Consider the following 22,298-nt stretch of genomic DNA (forward strand, 5'->3'; position numbering starts at 1 on the left):
TTTTTAAGGATGGTGGATCGTAATATTGCCAAGTGACCTATCGAGGTCTCTCTCTCCCCTCACCCCACCTCTCTCTTGCTCTCTCTCCCTCTCTCTCAGAAAAAAGCCCCAAATCAATAGAGGGCTTTTTTTTTTTTAGGCTCTTTATTGGAATATAATTGCTTTATACTCTTGTACCAGCTTATGAGGTACACCAAAGTCAATCAGCTGTATTTATACACATATCCCCATAGCCCCTCCCTCCCGCGACTCCCCCCCAACCCTCCCCGTCCTGGCCCTCTAAGGCATCACCTATCATCGAGTTGATCTCCCTTTGTTATACAGCAACTTCCCACTGTCTATCTATTTTACAGTTGGTAGTATATATATGTCTATGCTACTCTCTCACTTAGTCCCAGCTTCCCCTTTGCCCCCTGCATCTCCAACTCCGTGTCCTCCAGTCCATTTTCTGCATCTAATAGAGGGCTTTTATTGCATTTTTGTAAATTAAATTTTATTTTTCACTTATTTTTGGCTGTGTTGGGTCTTTGTTGCTGTGCGTGGGCTTTCTCTAGTTGCAGCAAGGGGGAGCGGGCTGCCCTTCATTACAATGCACAGTCTTCTCCTTGCAGTAGCTTTTCTTATTGTGGAGCACAGGCTCTAGGCCCTTGAGCTTCAGTAGTTGTGGCTCTCAGGCTTCAGTAGTTGTGGCTCTCGGGCTTAGCTGCTCCGAGGGATGTGGGATCTTCCCGGCCAGGGCTCAAACCCGTATCCCCTGCATTGGCAGGCAGATTCTTAACCACTGCGCCACCAGGGAAGTCCTTTTATTGCATCTTTAAAGTTTCACAAATAGGTCTTAGGAATCATCCAGAATCTTGTGTTTTCCATAGCTGGATAACTCTTAGATCCAATCAGCCTGCTAAACTGTTCCTTTTTCGGAAACATATACCACCCTAAATGTTTCTGATATCCTTGTTTTCAACTGTCGTGGGTGAATCAAAGCAGCTAAATTTGATACAAGTCAATGTCATTTCCTTCAAGACTTAACTCATCTTTCTGGCCCTGAAATACTAAACAAGCAATGCCTTGGCCTCATCCAAATACTGCAAATGTATTTTTCACCCAACAAATCCAATTTCAATGACAGACCTATTTTACTTAATAACAGTGTTGATGCGTAGGTGAGAATACACACACCTCATCCTGTGATGGAAGCCCAGTATCTTGCTCTTGATCATGTTCTGTACATGAACTACAGATAGTTCGAAATGTAGCCAGTTCCTTTCTATTTCGCCATTGCTATAGACTGGGTGTTTGTGTTCCTCTCAAATTCATAAGTTGAAACCTAATTTCCAGTGTGACAGTATTTGGAGGTAGGGCCTTTGAGAGGTGAGGTCCTCTTGAATGTGACTAGTGACTTTATATCTATGAAACAGGAAGCAGATCCTCACCAGAAACCAAGGCGGCCAGCACCTTGACCTTGGACTTTCCAGCCTCCAAAACTGAGGGAAATAAATTTCTGTTCTTTATAAGCCACTCAATTTATGGGATTTTGTTACAGCAGCCTGAACTAAGACACCATTTGTCAACCCAGAGCCTCTTCTTTTTCTTTCTAAGGAGACTAAATTCTATATTGATGTGATTAAAGTCCCTTCCCAGGGCTCCTCTGGGACCCTTCACAACAACTGTGCATCCCTTCAGAGTGACGTCAGCATTTCCTGGGATATCAACTGTCCAGTTGCTTAAGATGGTCTTCATTCTCACAGTAGATGTGGCAGAGAACTCAAGGTTTATTTAAATTGATAGAAGTAGGCGTCTTATTTATGGTATTCTTTCTTTTCTATCATAAATTATGATTATTATTATATAAAAAATAATTATGTATTAGTTTTCTAGCACTGCCATAACATCGTACCACAAACTAGGTGGCTTAGAACAACTGATATTTATTGTCCACAGTTCTGGAGGTCAGAAGTCTGAAATTAAGGTGTCGGTCAGGGCCCTGTACCCCCTGAAACCTGTAGGGGAATCCTTCCTCGCCTCTCCCTAGGTTCTGGTGGTTTGACACCAATCTTTGGTGTTCCTTTGCTTGTAGCCACATAACTCCAATCTCTGTCTTCATTGTCAGTGTCCTCACTACGTGCTACTGCCTTCACAAAACCATCTTCTTATAAGGACACCAGTCATAACTTTATCTCAACTAATTACATCTGTGATGACCTTATTTCCAAATAGGCTCACATTCTGAGGTATAAAGGGTTAGGACTTAACATATCTTTTCAGGGGACACAATTCAATCCATAACAATATTCAACCAGATTATTTAGGGTTTTTTTTTAATGTAAAAATCTGAATTGTTAAAGAAATCAATTCATTAATCTCTACATGCCAAAATAATTTTTGATGAAGCTGTTTCATTTTTGGTCACAAAAGGCCCAAAAGTGACATGAATCTCTGCAATGAAAAGAGAGATCCTTGACAAAAAGAATATGCCCTTGGGACTATTCCTCTATAATTTATCTTCTTTTTTTTCAATTATAGCAAAAGAGAAAAGCAGAAGGAAACTTCTCTCCCGGTTACTTTTTTTTCTTAATTATTTATTTATTTATTTACTTATTTATTTTTATTGGCTGCATTGGGTCTTCGTTACTGTGAGGGGGCTTTATGTATTTGCAGAGAGCAGGGGCTACTCCGCATTGCAGTGCGTGGGCTTCTTTTTGCGGTGGCTTCTCTTGTTGGGGAGCACAGGCTCTACTGTGCAGGCTCAGTAGTTGTGACTCATGGGCTTAGTTGCTCTGAGGCATGTGGGATCTTCCTGGACAGGGCTCAAACCCGTGTCCCCTGCATTGGCAGGCAGATTCTCAGCCACTGCGCTACCAGGGAAGTCCTTCTCCTGGTTGCTTTTTTACCAAATTTTAGTTGGGAGTTTATCTTAAAACCTTGAGTCATGCTGGAGAGGAGAATGTTTTTAGGGAATATGCAAAGTTCCCATCTTTGTTACTGTGAAACATGAGAATCTAAAAAGACTAAGGGAAAAAAGCCACTCTAATTTTTGAAAGCTGTATTTTTTTCTGTTTGCAGTACTTATGACAAATTGAATCAGAAACATCTTGATAATATAAAATGTTATTCTTGAAGGTTTTTTATTGGTAAAATGAACCACATTTTTTTCTATGCTATTGAATGAAATTTTATTCTTCAATCTATTGATCGAAAAAGAATTTCCCTATCAAGGATCTAATGTCATGAAACCAAAGAGGAAAAGTTCAGATCTGTTCTTTCATATGAGCTTATAGTCAAAATACTTATGATTAAAGAGAGAGGTATAAATAGGTAGGTCGGTAAATAGCAAAACTCTAAGTAGTATTTTACTTTTCCCCTACTGCTGTGGCATAGTACAGCACTAACCACACAAGCCAAGAAGACAGAGTATCGAAGTCCTCACTTCAAAGAACACTAAGGCTGGGACTTCCCTACTGGCGCAGTGGTTAAGGCTCAGTGGTCCCAATGCAGGGGGGCCCAGGTTCCATCCCTCATCAGAGAACTAGATCCCACACGCATGCTGCAACTAAGTTTGCATGACACAACTAAGGAGCTCACCTGCTGCAACTAAGGAGCCTGCCTGCCACAACTACACCCCAGTGCAACCAAATAAATAATAAAATAAATTTAAACAACAACAACACTAAGGCTCTTCCTGGGCATGTAGATAGAATGTCCTGATGCACACTGCCCCAGCCCTAGGTGAGTGTGGTCATGCCCATGCCTTGCAGTGACAGGTCCAACTCAAACTGCTGTAAGAAAAAACAAAAAGGCTTGTAACTAATTAAACATGATTGGACAAAGTAGCTCCACAATGTCTCCAGGATTCAGCTCTCTCACACCTTCTTTTCCCTCTGCTTTCTTTTGTGTTGGCTTAGCTCTCCACGTGGAGACATTTGGCAGGCTGACTCAGCTTCAAGTCCAGCAGAAAGGAAACACATCTCTCTAGTTCCCAGAGGGACCCCAAAACTGGAATACTTGTCCATCTTGAACTGTGGCCAATGGGATGAAAGCCGTTATTAGACAGCGTGAGGTCAGTGGCCACTCCAAAGTGAGGAGGTTGGATCATTACGTGAACTCCAAAGACTACATGGGGGAAAGACCAGGCCCTATATGCAATTAAGAGCTGTTCCTTGGGGCTCAGAGACTAGGTGGGCAAAAACAACCAATGTCCATTTCAAATGAGGATAAAGAACCCAGAAGAGGAAGAGGTCTCCTTGGGATAATGAATTGGACCTTAAGTCTCCTCTTTCCAAAGTGATGATAAGCACATGATTAAATTTTACTTTTTCTGTGGTCCATCAGAAGTAGTATATCAAATGCTAAGTACTCTAATGCCACAACATGGATGAACCTCAGAAACATTACAAAGGGCTTTCCCGGTGGCGCAGTGGTTAAGAATCTGCCTGCCAATGCAGGGGACACAGGTTCAAACCCTGGTCCAGGAAGATCCCACATGCTGCAGAGCAACAAAGCCCGTGCACCACAACTACTGAGGCTGCGCTCTACAGCCCGTGAGCCACAACTATTGAGCCTGCATACCGCAACTACTGAAGCCTGCATACCTAGAGCCCATGCTCTGCAACAAGAGAACCCACCGCAATGAGAAGCCCACACACCGCAACAGAGTAGCCCCCGCTATCTACAACTAGAGAAAGCCCACGTGCAGCAATGAAGACCCAATGCAGTCAATAAATTAATTAATTAAAAAAAAAACCATTACACAGATGACGCTCACAAAGTCAAAGCTTCAGGTATAACTTTAAAGTCAACCCTTTGTATCCACTATTCCACATATGGGGATTTCAACCAACTTCAGGTTGTGTACTACTGTGGTACATACTTATTGAAAAAAATACACACATAAGTGGACCTGCCCAGTTCAAACCTATGCTGTTCAAGGGTCAAATGTATTAAATAAAACAAGCAAGACACAAAAAGATCACATACATATGATTCCATTTACATGACTATCCTAAAAAATACACCCACAGAGTCAGAAAGCAAATTGGTGGTTGTCAGGCACTGGCTTCAGAGGGGAGTGGGGACTGAGCACTTCATGGGCACTGGATTTTCTTTTGGGGTGATGAAAATATTTTGGAGTCTCATATAGGTAGTGGTCCCATGACATTCTGAATGTACTAAAATGCCACTGAATTATATACTTTTAAATGGTTAATTTTATGTTATGTGAATTTCTCTTCAATAAAAAAAAAGGTCTCTAGTCACTGTGCAAGACTTAATCTGGGTAGAATCCCTGATCTTCTCTTTCTTTCCATCTCTCTATCACTTAAGTGCTGTTGGAGGTTTACAAACCTCTTTGCTTTTTGGCATCTAAAACATTTGATCTACACTCTGGAGAAAGTTTCTTCTCACTTCTCATCTAAAGCCAGCCATCCAGAAGATTCTTGGCCATAAAATTTTAGGTGGTTTTATAGAACTTGGCCTATGATCACTCATTCACTCACCCTCCACCCTCCCTGCCCCCAACAAATAGGCAGCTGGTGTGCTTTGGCTTAGGGCATATTCTATTCCCTCAATTTCTGCCTTCTGCTGAGGTGGTACTATTTTCAGTGCATAAGGACTTAGCTAACACTGCATTGATAAGTTCCAGTTTCACATTTTATAAATTCCAGGAGAGTCTTAACATATATAGGCCCACAACAACCTTCCCAGAAATGTTCCCAGCAGAGAGTCCAGTCATTTGAAGGCTCTGGTGGGTTTTGCTAAAGGCTGTATTTCTGCCAAGTGTCATGTCAAATTTTAGACTGATGTTTCTAAACTCTGCACACTTACCAGAAAATTGGTTGGAAACCACAAGGAGTCAAGCAGTTTTAGGAATATTGGGTGAATTTTTATCTGAATCCTGCCTGTGAAACTTCAACAGTTCAAACAAAGACAAGAGTAATTGTTTAAGACGTATTTTATGGAGAAAAATAAATTGGTATAGTGGGTATGAATTCAATGAATAAATTCAGGGATGCCAGAAATAAACTTTTTCTTCTATAGTAAAACTTAATTTATATTTAGAAGGCCTAATTCCCCCTGCCCCTCCTAGACAGCAGGAAGTTCTCTTGTCAGTTGGAGACCCTTTCTCTCATCCTGGGGTTGTGTCTAACTTCCAAGAGGTCAATGTCAAGCCAAATTTTGGCAACTGAAGCATCTGGTCCTTGGTTGCAGTCCATGTATGCATGACTGGGACATCCCTGACCCTGTCTCTTACTTCCATGCCACACATGTAGACATTGTTATCATTCTGTGATTCTCTGCTCAATTAGGACATGGAAAACTACAGGAATCTACAAAGCTGTCCATACCTTGTAGGCCTGGACTCTGCAGATATTCCCTGTCTATGGCCTTTCAAACTCCCCAGGACTCATATAGTTAAGGGCCCTTTTTGTCTCAAATTCCTCCTTTTCTTTTGAGGCTTTTAACATCTCCCTGGGACTCTGCTCAGGAAATAGGTGCAGAGACCCTCCTTCTGGAATTCATCAAATTCTTCTCATGTCAACTTCCCTGTATCTCTCCCCACATACACCTCCAGCCTAGAAGAATCTTCTAGTGGGGAGCCGAGAACTGCCTAGAGGCTTGAAAGGGGGCAAAGACAAGGAGGGGGGAAATCAATGTGTGTTTCAAAAAAATATTGTTTGCTTTGTTGCTTTGACGATTGCAGACAAAAGTAGCATAATTTTGCATACCACTCCCCTCCCCAAATAGTGGATAAAATTCTGGACAAAAGAATATATCTGATTTCAATACATTCACCCTGATTCTTTGTTCCCACCCAAGCTGGAGCACTGACCTCCTCCTAGTCACCTCCCATGTTAGCTTCCCTGTTTGCAGGCCCTACCCTACAGAGAAGATGCATTACCACCTAGGACACCTGCATACAATGTACCCAAGCCTCAACACGGTTGTGAAAGGAAGCATGCCCTACCTTGGAAAACACTCCGAATAATGGCTTATGATTCTTCAGTAACTGTAAGACAATCCTGACACTCATCTTAATTTAAGGAAAAGAATTTGGTCCGGCAAGCATTTATGCCCACACAGATGCCATAGAGCTCAATTCTCTGTATCATAATTTTCATAAATGCCATGTACTAATATTAAACACATTTGTAATATTGGAGGGAGGGGGCACAGTGTTTGCTCCCCAACTGGATATTAAGCTCCCAGAGGGCTTGGACCATGTTTGACATTCCATTTTTTATCCCATAGCTGCATTTTCCTCTGTGTGCACAATATGACGCTGTTTATAGAAGAAGCCTCAAGAAATTCTTGCTAAAGAGGATGGATGAATGAAAATCATACTCTGTTAAAGCTAAAAGGATCTTGAAAATTTATCTAGCCTTTTCTGAGGCCTTCAAGCAGGTCACAGTCAAGCCAACTCAAGTAAATGAGAACTTAGTTTTTTCAACCGTCAGCAAAAAATTTTAAATCCATTTTCATAAAATAGTATTAACATGGCATTCAATTACTCTATCTAAAACTTTCTCACCACATCTAACGTGAACGTGACAGAGAAAACATTGCACTGGAGAAGAGGTCTGGAGTAGGGCTGGCTCTGTGGCTCACAGAGCCTAGTCCTTGGCTGCACCATTTGCCCTCTAGGGATTGTACGTGCTTCATCTGTAAAATCATAGGGGCTGACAAGAGGATCTGTAAGCTCACTTACAACTCTAAAATTCTATTAATCTTTATCACGTATGTGCCATGATATGAATAGTAAGGTTCTTTTAATCAGGCAACTTAACAGTGAGGTATTTCTTCTCTCACTTTGCTGCTTTAAAAGGATGTTTTCTCTTATTCTTCTGGGAGGACTTGAAGATTAACAGCCCCTCTTGCCATCCCAGGAGAGGAGAATTTGATGTGGGGCTGTCAATGATTCCATGGTCGATTTTTGAGGGGACCGAAAGTCTATTTTTAAAGAACAAGGGAAAACATGTTCATAATGAGGGAATACCTCTGATAAAAACTCAAAGAAAGAGGGGGGATTTCCTCCAGACTAAAAGGAAATCAAGGATATTGGGCAAGGGGCATGGAGGGAGGGGCTGTTGAAGGAGCCTGTGAACCTCTCCTGAGGAAGTTGCCCAAGAATTGAAAAATAATTCTGAGTTCAAAGAAGCTCATGGGAGCCAAGTCATCACCACGACTCCCCAGCCTTCAGCCAGACGCAAACCTCCCTTAGCAGCCCTCCCCCCCCGTTGGTCCTCCTGGTGGCTGGCTAAAGAGGTTGGCATCCAGGACCTCACAAATGAGTGCCCATGGGTGCCAAAGGCTCTGTTCAGCCTGGCCCGAATGCCCCCCTCAGACATTCCCTACACAAGGGACCAGCACACAAGAAAGCCAGGACATCTAGTGGGACAGAGGTAAAGAAATGGAGACCTGCTGAGCCCAGGCCCTGAGGGGTCTGCTGGACCCCCACAGCAGCAGATCCAGGTTTTGGGGAGCCCAAAACATATATGACTGGGGAGCACTTTTTAAGAAAAGGAATACAACATTAGGTAGGAATATGAATATTTATATGCAAACATACAACACACAAAATTAGGTAAGGATATGAATATTTATCTTGACTGAGATGAGCATAACAAATTACAAATTTTTAAAAGCTCACAAAACCCAAAAACACCATAAAGTCCAGGAAAATAACAAAATATGTTTTATTAATTACCTGACACACCTCTATTATAGTTTTCTACACGTATTGGTTGGATAATATTTGATTGCCTCTTCCTAAGAATGATGTTATAACACTTTTAATGGGGAAAATAGAAAGATAAATCAGTCTCTTTAGTATGGCTGGTGAAAATATTTTTTTGACAGCTGGGATGCAAGAAACATGAGTTCACACTTGGACGTTACGGCCGTTTTGTAGTGCTACTGTAGGTTTGTGCCTACAAGTATAGAAATTCTGATAGATTCTAGGTTGTGCAATTCCCATCAAAAAAGAAAAAGACTGTAGTTGTGGTATGTTTATAATCACATATACTGCATTACAAAAAAAATTTCTACAGTCAAGAATATCCATTTTAACTAGGCATCAATGAGAACCTCATCCTCCACTTAAAATTTTACACATCACATATACCCCGAAGAAGCGAAAGCAGGGTCTCTAAGAGATATTTATACATCCATGTTCATAGAAGCATTATTCACAATAGGCAAAAGGTAGAGGGACCTCAAGTGTCTATCAAAAGATGAATGGACAGGGGCTTCCTTGGTGGCTCAGTGGTTAAGAATCTGCCTGCCAATGCAGGGCACACAGGTTTGAACCCTGGCCCGGGAAGATGCCACATGCCTCAGAGCAACTAAGCCTGTGCGCCACAACTACTGAGCCCATGAGCTGCAACTACTGAAGCCTGCGTGCCTAGAGCCCATGCTCCAAAACAAGAGAAGCCACCTGTGCACTGCAACGAAGAGTAGCCTCTGTTCTCTGCAACTACAGAAAGCCTGCATGCAGCAACAAAGACCCAAAACAACCAATAACTCAAAAATAAACTAAAATTTTTAAAATAATAATAAAATTTTAAAAAATAAAAATGTGAATTTTTTTTTTAAAAAAGATGAATGGACAAAGAAAATGTGGTATATACATAAAATGGACTATTATTCAGCCTTAAATGGAAGGACATTCTGCTACAACATGGATCAACCTTGAAGACATTATGTTAAGTGAAATAAGCCAGTCATAAGAGGACAAATATTATATGATTCCACTTATATGAGGTACCTAGAGTAGTCAAATTAGTAGTTCCCTGGGGATGGTGGAGAGAGGATGTGGAGTTATTATTGTTCAATGGGTACAGAGTTCTGGTTTCACGTGATGAACAGAGTTTGTGGATGGATGGTGGTAATAGCAGCACAATGTGAATGTACTTAATGCCACTGAACTGGACACTTAAAAATGGTTAACATGGTACATTTTGGTTTGTCTAATTAACCACAATTTTAAAAAATAAAAAAAAATGTATACAGCAGATGATTAAAAGAGTTTTCCAGAGTAGCTTCTGGCTCTGTGCACTTCAAACGTGGTTCTACTCTGCTGCTCACACACTCCCAGAATTGGAAGCTGCAGTACACGTTCATATCGCTACGTGACCTCTGGCTCTGTACCTTCATGTCATAATGCCACCATGGGCAGCAAGAGTATTTCTGGAAGCCACTCCTACCCCTGATGGCTATGAATAACTTACTACACACAGAAGTGATTGTAACCCTCATAATTATGTCCCACTAAATGCGAACTAAAGGCATTCTTTTCTCAACTTCCTCTTATTTGGATCCCAGAGATGCCGCAATTGTTCCTCCACCATCCAACACAGGAGGAAGTGTAACACAAGGGAAGTTGAACTGGAAAGAAACAGTGATCTGAACTGATTACAGTTAAAAAGTACTACTTTTGCAAGTTTTAGGAAAACATGTGAACATATGTCTAGCACATCTTCCAAGACCTTGAAAAAGGCCCATGCAAATGAGGGGCCCTGAAGAGTGAGCTTCATTGGCTTCTCAGTAAATCCACCCCTGAATTCCCATTTCACTTAAAATCCTTTCTAGGTCGGTATCATTCCCACTTGCTTTGTTCTTACATGATATGTGAACTGCCAGGTCAAAATTCTTTGTACAGTAATCCTTTTGGATAGACATTTTATATCACTTTTTATATTGTCTCCAAACATGCCTAGTCTTTTTAACTTGTCATTGCAGGTATTGTTTTTCAAATATTTTATCATGCCTACATCTGTGTGATCTATCACAGATTGTGAACTACTTGAAAGCAAGAACTAGTTCTACCATGAAACTCAGTAGAATACTACAGGCAATCACATGCTTGATAACTGTATTTAGAGAAGGTAATGTGTGTGTGTGCGTGTGTGTGTGTGTGTGTGTGTGTGTGTGTGTGTGTGTGTGTGTATGTTTAAGAGGGTCTTCTCTGAAAGCTTACCAGCACGCCTCAACTAGAGACTCTGTGTGCTGCAGATTACAGAACCCATGTGCTCTGGAACCCAAGCACCACAACTACAGAGCCCACATGCCCTGGAGCCTGAGCGCCACAACTAGAGAAAAGAAAACCCACATGCCACAACTAGAGAGAAGCCCACATGCCTCAATGAAGATCCTGTGTGCGCATCTAAGACACAACACAGCCAAAAAAAAAAAAAAGTTTATCAAATTGTCTTTATCCATCTTTGATTGTGGAATCCAAAGGTAAACACAGAACTCTGCCCAGGGTTTTTAAATTTTACTTTGTGTGTGTGTGTGCGCGTGCGTGTGTGTGTATGTGTGTGTGTTTACTATAAAATATATGTTCATCTGCATCACTTAGGAATTGAGTTCAACTGTGAGTGGCAGAGATCTGAAAAAAGAGTGGTTTAATTAATTTTTATTTCTTTCTCATGTAATAGAAATCCGAAGGTGAGCAGTCCAGGGCTGGTATGGGAACTCCCTTTTGCCACCAGGAACCCAGGTGGCCTTCAACTCTCTGTTCTGACAGAGTTAGCCCTTATCCTCATACTTACAAGATGGCTGCTAGAGCACCAGCCCTTTATAGGCCATCCTATCTGCATACCTAGGAGAAAGAAGGATAAAGGAGGTGGGAAGGCAAAAAAAAAAAAAACATGTTCTTAGGGGCCTATCCCTTTTCTAAGAAGTGTTCTTGGAAGTTCTGCTACATAAACTCTGCCTATATCTTACTGGTCACCCCTAGCTGTAAGGAGTGAGATGGGGAGAAATTTAGAAACGCGGTCTTTTGCTCAATATGTGTCTATTCAAAATGAAAAGTGGGACTCTAATGACTCAGAGATGGATGGATATTGGATGGACATCCAGTGGATGGATGGATGCATGGATATGGGTAAATTACCACTAGCTCTACTATAATTCCTCAGGCTGCCCTGATCCTAACTAAACTGTGAAGAGAAGCATGGGCTGCTCCTTGCCTCCCCTCTCCCCCTCACCCCCACTTAGGAAGCAACACTCTCCTACTTCAGAGAAAAAAACAGAAACTCACTCACATTTAGGGGATAATGAAGAGAACTTCTAAATGCTGCCTTCCCCAGGAATTTGTTTTAGCCAGGAGCAAAGCCTTGAATTAGAGAAACAGAGTCATCATCATACATGTTCAGGTTTCAATAAGTAAGATATGAATGACTGGGTTTGGGAAAGAATGATTGGGTTTGGATTCCCTTGTCTCTAAAAATCAGATCACACAAGACAATGTTCCTATTTTAACTTCAGTGTACTAGTGATAAATGTGTTACCCACCATGAATCCTAATGGTTTTTTATTTTTTATTTGCCCATAGCTCATCATTCCCTTGATCATAACTATGTAGTATAGATACATTTTCTCCCTGAAATGGTGAAAGTCTTTTTAACACTAATACTAATTGGGCTTTAGTGCTGTGGTTTTTATTGGATATTTATCATTTACACAGCAGTAGAGGCGGGGGTGGGAGGGTGGGAAGTCCAGTGACAAAGTGCTTTTCATTTTGTATTTGGTTACTCACTAGCAGGCTGCTTCAGCACACACTCAGGCAGTACGTGAGAGATGGCAGGAGACCAGCTCTTTGATTCCACCAAGTCTGTCAAGTGGGCATTAAGCAGAAAATGAGGTTTAGTTTCTCATGCTGCAATAAAACATATGCTTTAAAAAGGAATACAGTTGCCTTTGAGTTACTGTTGCTTCATTTTGAGTACTATGGGGTCTTCAGGCAAATAATTCCATAAACAGCTTTCAGAAAGGATTGTGATAGCTGGCATTTGTAGAGAATGTTCTGGTTTATAAAGCATTTTCACATTTATTGTCAGTGCCCAACTTTGCTCTGCTTTCAGCTGCTAGCAAATGGGATCTCAGTTTCACAGCTTTGAGATGGCCTCTGGGATGTAGCTTTTGATCTCCTTTGCCTCTAGAATGGATACCAGTGGTTTTAATAATGGCCCAAATCACAGGTTTCCAGAACCAACAGCAAACTGACCATTTCTTGATTTTTTTTTTCTACCTCCACAAATAATGCTGTTCCCTTTGAAGCAACTTGTTCCCTGCCAGGCGAGTCAGTGAGGGGATGATGATTACAAAGGAGAGGGATGTTGGAGGGTTGGGATAATCCCTTTTCACCCATTTTATGCTTTCTGCTGTTCTCATTCCACGGTAGACTGACTCAAGACTACGGTAGGCTGACAGACGCACTGACGTTTCTTTGGACCATCAATAAATCAATCCCTGAACCACAGAGTTGACAGAAAAGATAGAAGATCTGAAGACCAACCAGCCAGATCTGTACTAGTCACCTTGGAAAGGGACACTTTTCATCTCTTAGAAAGAGCAATAGGATCGGGAGTGGGGGTTTCCAGGAAAAACAAGCAGACAGAGTCACAGATATTCCATTCCATCTTCTGAATATTTAAACTCTCTGGCTATAAAAATCCTCAAGCATCTCCCCTATCTTTACATATATATATATATATATATATATATATATATATATATATATATATTCAAGTATCTCCCATCTCAAAACAAAAAACTTCCTTAGATTCTAGTGACCGGAGCTAATAGGATGATTTTCTCATCCAAACATCTCCTTCCAGTGTCCCACACTCATCACTGCTCCCTCGCCTCTCATCCAGTGCTCAGCCTGTTGAAACCTGGCTCGTTCCCATCACTACTCTCACCCTCATCTCCAATTGCTTCCTGTCAACAAATCCAGTGCACATTTTTCAGTCTTTTTACTGCAAGATGGCAGCATTTCGCATGTAGATGTGTTTTACTCTTCTGGTTGTTATGACACTGGACGCTCCCAGTCTCCTCAGACCTCCCTATGGTTTGTTCCAACACCTTCCCAAGAGCCCTTCCTGGGATCCCATCATCCATTTCTTTCTCTCCACACTTCCCTGGGTTAGCTCATTCATTCCCTTGCTTTCAATTATTACCTACATGCTGATTCTTCTTTAACCTGCACCTGATAACCACAACTCCCACAGCCTCCGACTCAGATATGACTTTTCTAAAAGAATGCCTCCAATGAGTTGCCCTAAGACTAAATACATCATCTCCCTCTAAACCATCATCCCCCTTTTTCATTTGATGGTCCTGCCATCCTCATACTCAGCCGAGACTCCTCTCTACTCTTCGGCGGCCCTACATCTAATCTTCCACATATTTCTTGACCCGTCTCTTCCTTCTATTCCTGGTGTTATGACGTTACCTTTTGCTTGAACAACTGCCACATCTCCTTACCAATATCCACTTGCATATTCTGCTGCTAGAGTGGTTTGTTTGCGATGAAAATCTAAGCAACAGGAAAAATTCAAGATCCTTATTGCGGCACAGATTCTCAGTTTTAGTCCCAACTGCCTTCTCCAACCTCACTGTTTCATTCCACCTGTTACATCCTTGATCCTCAAGCAAAATAGAGCTACTGGCAGTGCCCAGGACTCACTACAGTCTTCTATATGCTGGACCCTCTGCCTGCAAGGCCATGCCTGCCTCTTTCTCCTTCCCTCTCGTCTTCATCTACTTAAATAGTACTCAGCTATAAACCTCATTCTCTGTAATCTCCCCCCGAAGCCATCTCTGACATCCAGGTGTAGGTTACTCACCCTTCCTTGGTGCCCTGCATAGTTCTACCCCAGAACTTGACTCCTTTTAAAAATTGTTTATCCACACAGGTGAATCTACTATGTAACGAAGCTTCAGGAATCTTGTTCACATAGACCCTTTCTAAGGCCTCTTTCTAAGTATGTATTCATAACTTTGCATTGTTTTTCATAATAAGGGCCCCCAAATTTATATAAGCTGCACAAAATAAGGATCTGCCTCTTTGGGGGCCTATTTATCCTCTAGTTGGTGAATTCTGTATGAGCAGAGCCTATTTTATTTATCTTTGTATCAACAGCACACATTGGGCACTTAGTAGTTGATTGCTGAATGAATGAAAGACCCAGAAATTCATGGCAAAATTGAGAAGGGAGGGAGAGGCAAGCTGAAGCGACATATGGAAGGTGAAGTTCAGAACAAGGAGCACCCTGGTTCCCTGAGAACAGCCAAGAGAGGACATTAGTCAGGACACCAGGGTCAGAGCAAGGCCATGAATCAGACCTCACATAGGGAGCAAGGGTCAGAAGCCAGGCACGCAGACACAGGCCTGGAATGCACAAATGCCGGTGAGCAGAGCAGAGCAGAAAGTCCAAGTCCAGAACAATGGGCAGGAAACAGAGGAGCAAGACAAGCTAGCAGGAAGATGGAAGCCAAATAGCAATGACAAGCAAGCACTTTCTGCCTGGGTCTTCTATGGTTCTACAGCTATAGAAGCCCTCGAGGAAGAGCAGCCCAGGCCAGGGGCCCTCGAGTTCAGAGCATCCAGGCAAGTGATGGGGCATGAAGGCGACAGAGGGACCCAGCAGCCAATGCTGCACAGATTCTTACTTGAACTGGTGTTCAGGGGATATCTATTTCCAACCCTGACAATCTACCGAAGACGGAATGATGAAAATGCTGCTGAGTTCACAAAGCCCTCTTTAAAAGAAAAAAAAAGGAATCAAAAATCTGTATCCATCCCGTTTTGAGGTATCCCTTTAAAGACTTGCTTTCAATGATGCAACAATGAATGGTTAGGCTGTAGTATGAAATCAGGACAGCAGTTATGTAAAGGAGGCAAAAATGGCTTCATTAAAATGCATGGAAGGAGAAGCAATGGATTATAGTATGGATCACGCTAGAGATGAGCAGATTACTGAGCACCAGGCACACAAGGGAGAGAGATTAATGAAAAATAAATAAAGGGACTTCAGAAAAACAGCATGAAGCTGAACACTGATCTGCTGCTTATCACAGAATACAAGGCCAAATGCATGTGGAAAATCATTTCTTTTTATTTGGAATGTTGATTTGAAAGTTAATGTTATTTGCTTCTTTCCTATTTCTCCATTTTATTTGTTTATCTTTTGGATAATTAAAGATAATTTTTAAAACTAGGAAACATGAACAGAGAGGAATATCTAAAGCAGGTTGCTCACTCTGGAAAAATGGCAAGGGAATAGTACAATTTCTTAATAGTATGGATAATTACTGAAAATTATAAATTAAAAAATTGATCCTTCTTGTCATGGCTTTACTGTGTGTTTTGCCTGAAAAACTTTGAGGATGTTACTTTGAAGGGGAAGTGCCTTAAGGTATTGGGAGAAGACTGGATTTGGGAGTCAGATGACCCAGGGTTCAAAAAGCAACAATAACATTTATATTGTGTGATTAGGACAAATCACCAAGTCTCTTTCAATTTTTGGCAGGAAAAAAAAATACTGCCTTAATTAACTCAGAGTTCTCAGTGTTTCTCAAGTGATACATTATAAGAAAAAAGTTGTAAAAAGCTGTACAATCATAAATTATCAATTACATATGCAAACTCCATTGGGTTTCAGCTGGATTTGGTTTGGAACATAATCACTCCAACAGATGAATAAAAAAGTATGCAGCAATCACCTGAAAATCACACCTACTATTTATAATGTGCATTCTGACAGTGAAAGACAGGTAGCGACTATTTTTAAGAATGGCATTAGTTTCTGATATTTACTTAATCATTTTAAAATTAGGCTTACAATTTCTACAATGTGTAAGGTTAAACAAGTCACCTCTTTTGAATGTAGTAAGCTGCGGTATTTATGATAATTATATGTACTTCTGAACATTTATATGCTTAATTAGAAGCTTGAAAGTTTTAAGGCAAATAAAAATAGCTGAACTTATCTATGTAAGAACACTGAGAAAATGGTGAATATGTCTATCGGGACCCAAATGCAGATGTGGGGTAGTCAGTTGCTTATATAAGTCAACAGAGTTCAGGAAGAGGATGGGGCTGGAGATAGATACAGCAAAGTCATTAGTCAATAGGTGGTTTTGAGTCATGGAAATGAAAGTGACTATAGCTAGACAAGGGGTCTAAGGCCTGTGCTGTGGGACCCACTAATGTTTCAAGGCTGTGGAGAAGAGGATGATCCAATAAAGGAGACTGAGGAAGATCAGCCAGTGAGGTAGGAGGAAAAGCATTCTGAAAAACAAGTGAGGAAAATAGTTCTTGAAGGAGGTAATGCCAATTGTGTCAAATGCTACTGAGAAGTCAAGTAAGATATGGAGGAAAAATTGGCCAATGGATCTAGCCACCCGGAGTGGCCTTGACAAGAATGACTGCAGTAGACTGGAAAGCAACTGAAAGTGGGAATGGGGAGAAGATGTCAACCTTATGCCATCTTCCCCTTCATCCTTTGATTTTCTTTCTAACTTGATCCCATGCATTTAACAAGTGCGGAGAACACAAGAGAGAGGGCAAGACTGAAATTAAATTTGGCCTTATTAGCACCAATAAACCCAATCTTAGTTTACAAAGTATCTCTATAAAATTAAAAAATCCATTACAGCAGAATCAATTCCCCAAAGAGAATAGACCCCAATAGGCTACATAATTAGCCTCCACATTTTCTGTACCAAAAGCGCCACAAGGTGGTTTTTTTTTTTTTGAGTCGTGAACTGTCACCAAACTTTACTTATACATTTATATGTGTATTGAAAATAGCAAAGTTACTTAAAAATCATAGATGTTCTGTCTACATGGAGCTCATCCTCTTGCCTTTAGGCAGAATTACATCTGAACCTTTGTGAATATTTAACAGTTAATCTTGGGTTTTTTTTTTTTAACCCAACAGCATTTAACCTAACAGTTACTGTGCGTAAAGCAATATATTGAGCGTTGATCTTTATCAGGCTCTCCTTCAGTCACTGACCACACTGCATCATCAGAAAGCTCTAACTCAGCTCTCCTAGAGAGACATTTTAATGACTTTGGGCTCTTTTGGTGAACCTAAAAATAAACCATTAAAGGCACAGTTTATTTTATTACTGTGAATTGTGTCAAAATGAAATGTTACCTCCATCCTCAAGCCTTATCCCATCTTTAATCCTACCCTTCGCATCAAAATGTATGGCTTAGGTTTGCCCACATTCTCTTCCAGTGTGCCCCCCAGTGTGATGTGAGTGACAATAGCAGTTCACCATCTGTGTCACATGATGGTCTTTTAAACACCATCCATCCATCTATCCTCGGGGTGAAACCATTACCATTCCTATAATTTGTCTCCATTAGTCCTTTTCTCCAGCCCAACAGCCATTTTTACCTCTCTTGTCAAATCCAATGGTCTATAGAATTCTAGGAATAGTCTGGCCCAATTTCTCAATGATTTGATTATTCTACAGTTCTTACAAGTTCTCCCAAAAAAATTCCAAGATGCTGCTTTTTTTCCCCAAATCTTATTAAGACTATAAAACTTCAGATTGAAGAAGTTCGATGAACCCCAAATAGAATAAACACAAAATTCAAAACCACATAAAACCAATCATTATATGCTTAAGAATACATACATATATGGTAAAAACTACAAAGAAAAGCAAAGACAAGATTAACCAAAATTCAAGATAGTGGTTACCTCTTCTGAGAGAGCAATGTGATCAGAGAGGGGAACTCAAAGTCCTCATATCAGCATGTTCTTCTTTTCAAGTGTCATAAAAGGCAGATAAGTGTTTTTATTATTCTTTAAATTGTATACATACAAAACATTTTTTTGCACATATTAGATATCATAATAAAAATAAATAACTTAATGAATTTCATCCATTTCTTGTTACTTATAACACAAGCCAGAAACCTGGGTGTCATTCTTGACCACTCCCTCACCAACCTAAGCCAATTAATTATTACCAGGGTTAATCTCTCCTAAATCTACTACCCTCCACCCCTATTCCACAACCTGGTCCAAGCCAGCTTCCACTCTCACCTGGAGTACCAAAACCCCTCCCTCTCCCTTAAACAAATCAAAGAAACCATTTTTAAATGTCACTAATGCTAATTTACCCAAGGCTACACAGTCAGGATATGGAAAAGGCTGGATTAAAATCTTCTAGTCTTACTTGAAAACCCACAATGTCTTATCCACCCATTATCCTGCCTTGTGTTAAAACCAAGAGAACACTGGGAAGAGCTTAGCCATGCCTGCCACAGGATAATCACTGGATAAAGGACAGATTGATTTTCCTCACCTCCTTTTTTCACCTGACTCTTAGTTAATCCTTCACTCTGAGCTCAAACTACACTTCCTAAGAAATGCCTTCCTAAATCCCTTGGCCTAGTATAGTAAACTCCAAATATTTGTCCTCACAGCATGCTGTACATTTCCTATGCCCCACCTCCACTGGTTTGTGACCTCCAAGGGATGGGAGCCCGTTTTGCCTGCCATTGCAGCATACGTGGTGCAGCCCTGCCCACTCCAGTTCCTACCCACTTCTGTTCCTCAGAGGAAGTGATGGGTCACCAACAGATCTCTCTTGCCAAGATGCTGCTTTTTGAAATTATTATTATTCCCCTTAAAAACAGCACTGCCCTAGAAGAATACTGCCTTTCAAGATGTCCTTCTCAGCAAACATATTATTTATTCCATTTATAGTTAGAGTTTTCATGTTCATTTTCCTCTTCAATGAACTACTTTCCAGAATTTCCTTTCCTCTTCCCTACAATTAGTGCCACATACCACTGATAAAGGACCTACATTATCAGAAAGAAAAAAAGCCATAGAAGCATATTGCGTATTCTCAAAGGAAAACATTCCAGCACATGAGTTTACAATATTCAAATAAGAAGTTGCTTCCCACACAAGGAAGAAACAAATATATTGGAAAACTTGTTTCCTTTATAGACATTCATCTATTCAACTGTTATTTAAGAAGCAACCATTAGATGCAAGATCTGTGGTCCCTGGTAAATACAAAGATGACTGGCACAAATCCTGCCCTGGAGGAATTTCCAGTCTAGAGAGGAGAAAGTAGGGCAAATCTTGTTAACATGCCTGGAGTACAGATTAGGGAGAGTCTTTCTAAACAGGAACCTAAAGGAAGGCAATGAGGAGGAGGTATGTGATGACCCTTGAAGGTTAGGTAGCATTTGGAGTGAGGTTTCAAGAGCTAAAATGAGAGGAGGAATCTTCCAGAGAAGGGGCCTGTGTGAACACAGAGCAGCACAGGGAACCAGAGATGGAACGCTCAGGAGTGGGCAGGAAGGGGAGCGGGAGATAATGAAGATGGAAAGATGGGTTAGAGCCAGGCCTTGCCATGCTGAGCAGGCCAGGTGGAAGGCTACGGGCTCCACTGCTTAGGCAGTGAGAATCCTCCAGGGGATTGTGGTGCAGAGGAAAAGATGAGAGCATTAATGTATAGGATGGAATGGAATGAGGGCATACTGGAAAAGGGAGGCCAATTACAGGGTTTCTGTAATCACAGGCTGGGCCTTGATGAAATCACAGGAGAGCAGGGCTGCAAAACTAGAGAGGAGGAAAAAGATTTCAAGATACTTCACAGTTAGAATTGATAGAGTCTGGCATCTGATGGCATGTGGAAGTGGTGGAGGAGGGAGGAGTCAGAGTTAATACTGAGGGTTCGAGACTGGCTGAAATGAGGACTACAGATGGAGGGAAGATTTGGGAGGGACAACACGTGGAAGAGAGGCTACAGACGATGCCTGGTGACTGACAGAAAAATAAAATAGTTTTTAAAGAAAGAATCCAGAGCTGGAGGTACAAACAAAGGTAGAAATCATCTGCAGAGATGTGACAACAAAAGTCACGACTTTGGATGAGATTTTTAATTGAGAATGAGCCACAATTACTGTCTATACACCACAAAGTCAAATGGTGTTTTGCTAATTATCCACTTAGTTTGATGAATGTAGACAGTCAATATCAGATCATTATAGCCCAGATACTTTGCAGACTGAATGACCCAGTTTTGTAGCTCTCATCAATCAAATTAAATAAATCATTGTCAAATCTGCCCCTGGCTTTGTGCTGTGTCAATACAGCCAGTGGGTTCACACTCAAATTGAAATCGAAAACCCAATTCAAGGCCCTGAAGTGCCAGTGTCAGATCTCCTCATCTGCAGTCAACTCAACCATCCCCTGGCTGTGATCCATCACACCAGGTCCCACTGTACAGTTCACGGAGAACTTCCTGCAGTGTCTTCTTTCAGTGACAGTTTCACACAATAGATAAGTTTGTCACCGTTTCACAGACGCAGAAACTTGAGGCTCAAAGAGGTCATTTGTTTACGGTCCTATGGCCGGTACCAGGTAGAGGTAGAACTAGCAACCAAGGTTTCAGATTCTAAGTAAATGATAGGGAGGTTTCTGTTTGGTGTTTCTTTGTTTTACTAAACTACACTGCCTAACCTTTTTTTAAACAACGAATGTTATGCTCATTACTAATTAACACCGCTGAATGGAACAGGAGGTTACCTGTGCCCATTTCCCACTTCTTCTCCCTTATGACCACTTCTTTTGCTTTCTCTGTATTATCTCACTGCAGTTGATTGGGTAAGTGATGGTATGCACACACACACACACCCAAACCCACACCCACACAACACCTTCCCCATTAATCTCAACCTAGTAGGCCAACTTAGAAGACAAGCTATATCTCATGACACCTTGTCAAAACCACAGGCCCTATTTCTTAGTGTACTTTTCATGGTTCCTCAGCTGCAGGCAACCAATACCAGCAACCACATTGCACAAGATAGATCTGTAATTTGATGTAACTTTCACATTCTTCAGAAAATAACTTCTAAGCCAAATGTCGTATTTTCCAGGAGAATGATGAGAAAACAAGAAAGTGGTGAAAATCACTTTCTGCCTTGCTCTATGGTTACACAGATTTATGGTATTTCTCCAAACTCTGCTAGATCCCAACATGTAAGGTTTATTATATGAGACTTAGGGACAAATTTTCAAAATCAATGAGAGAAAAGCATCCTGATATACCCTCACTTCTGCGTGTTCTGTCTTTCTACCAAGAACGAAAAAGGACAACCACTGGACATCTCTTAATTGTCACAGGGAGGCTCGGTGCGGCAGGCACTGAGTCCCAAATGCTTCTGGGAAATAGACTGAGGAAATGGCCTCCCCCCCCTTAACCATTTCTATCCACTTATTGTCATTGGGATTGAAGAGTTTCCTGAGGAAAAAAAAGACTTGAACCATCATCTTACTGGAACTCAGACATAAACCTCCATGTCTGATGGGTGGGTAGCCCTAATACAAGTCAGATTACAAAGAGGAACAATGGGGCTTCTGAGGGATATTTCAGCCACAGCATAAAGTTGACATCTTACAATCCAAACTACTTTATATTTCCATGCAGAAACATCAGAGTTGATGACAACAAGTGGTGAGAAACCTCTT

At 41.1% G+C, this 22,298-nt stretch overlaps 1 pseudogene; it reads right to left on the reverse strand.

Annotated features, from left to right (window-relative positions):
• Positions 1-880: 880 nt before the first annotated feature.
• On the reverse strand, positions 881-1,737 carry LOC130843935 (60S ribosomal protein L9-like; annotated as a pseudogene).
• Positions 1,738-22,298: the final 20,561 nt, after the last annotated feature.

Source organism: Hippopotamus amphibius, chromosome 1 (genome assembly GCF_030028045.1).
Source record: "Hippopotamus amphibius kiboko isolate mHipAmp2 chromosome 1, mHipAmp2.hap2, whole genome shotgun sequence".
Lineage (NCBI taxonomy): Eukaryota > Metazoa > Chordata > Mammalia > Artiodactyla > Hippopotamidae > Hippopotamus > Hippopotamus amphibius.